This window comes from Callorhinus ursinus, unplaced genomic scaffold (assembly GCF_003265705.2).
Source record: "Callorhinus ursinus isolate GAN/ISIS: 27379988/994484 unplaced genomic scaffold, GSC_fseal_2.0 scaffold69, whole genome shotgun sequence".
Lineage (NCBI taxonomy): Eukaryota > Metazoa > Chordata > Mammalia > Carnivora > Otariidae > Callorhinus > Callorhinus ursinus.
The window spans coordinates 3,379,945-3,381,340 of record NW_027397131.1 but is presented as its reverse complement, the minus strand read 5'-3'; the positions used below and the strand labels follow the sequence as shown (position 1 = coordinate 3,381,340).

The 1,396-nt window shown below is 42.4% G+C and overlaps 1 pseudogene; it reads left to right on the top strand.

Annotated features, from left to right (window-relative positions):
- The first annotated feature begins 6 nt into the window (after positions 1-6).
- Positions 7-1,185, top strand: LOC112807403 (ATP synthase F(1) complex subunit alpha, mitochondrial pseudogene; annotated as a pseudogene).
- The last annotated feature ends 211 nt before the right edge of the window (positions 1,186-1,396 follow it).

The following is a 1,396-nucleotide window of genomic DNA, read 5'->3' as shown; positions in this document are numbered from 1 at the left end:
AAGTAAAAGTATAAAACAACAATAAATGTTAAGGTTTTTGTGACTTTCTTTAAAATAGATGCTGTCTGGCTCTGGTTAATCTGACTTCGGTAAATTATGTAGTAAAGCACTTAATTTTTATTATAATAGTCTCTAAAATCAAAATGTTGATAACCTTGAGAAACTTAAAATTTATTTTCTTCCCAGATGCTATGAAGTACACCATCGTGGTTTCAGCTACTGCTTCTGATGCTGCTCCCCTTCAGTACCTGGCTCCTTATTCTGGCTGTTCTATGGGAGAATATTTTAGAGATAATGGCAAACATGCTTTGATCATCTATGATGACTTATCCAAACAGGCTGTTGCTTATCGTCAGATGTCTCTGCTGCTCCACCGGCCCCCTGGTCGTGAGGCCTATCCTGGTGATGTGTTCTACCTACACTCCTGTCTGCTAGAGAGAGCAGCCAAAATGAACGATTCTTTTGGTGGTGGCTCCTTGACTGCTTTACCAGTCATAGAAACACAAGCTGGTGATGTGTTTGCTGACATTCCAACAAATGTCATTTCCATCACTGATGGACAGATCTTCTTGGAAACAGAATTGTTCTACAAAGGTATCCACCCTGCCATTAATGTTGGCTTGTCTGTGTCCCATGTTGGATCTGCTGCCCAAACCAGGGCCATGAAGCAGGTGGCAGGGACCATGAAGCTGGAATTGGCTCAGTATCATAAGGTTGCTGCTTTTGCCCAATTCGGTTTTGACCTTGATGCTGCCACTCAGCAACCCTTGAGTTGTGGTGTGTGACTGACTGAGCTGCTTAAGCAAGGACAGTATTCTCCCATGGCTATTGAAGAACAAGTGGCTGTTATTTATGCTGGTGTGAGAGGGTATCTTGATAAATTGGAGCCCAGCAAGATCACAAAGTTTGAGCATGCTTTCCTGGCTCATGTTATCAGCCAGCACCAGGCCCTATTGGGCAATAGAAGGACTGATGGAAAGATCTCAGAACAGTCAGATGCTAAGCTGAAAGAGATTGTAACAAACTTCTTTGCTGGATTTGAAGCTTAAACTCCTGTGGATTCACATGAAATACCAGTTATGGTTTTGTCGTCATTTATTCTAGTAATCAGTTCCATTTGTAAAAGGATTACTCTCATAGTCCAGATGTACAGAAATTACCTTAAAAATAAAGGTTCCATATTGGTTGGTGGTTAAAAAAATTGGAGTACAGGGACTCTTCCCAACACCAGCCCTCTTCGAGGCCTCCCTGTCTCCCCCATTTCTTCAGCCCAGTGGGTTTATCCATCTTTATCCATTCATCTGTCGATGGACATCTTGGCTCTTTCCATAGTTTGGCTACTGTGGACATTGCTGCTATAAAAATTGGGGTGCACGTACCACTTTGGATCACTACG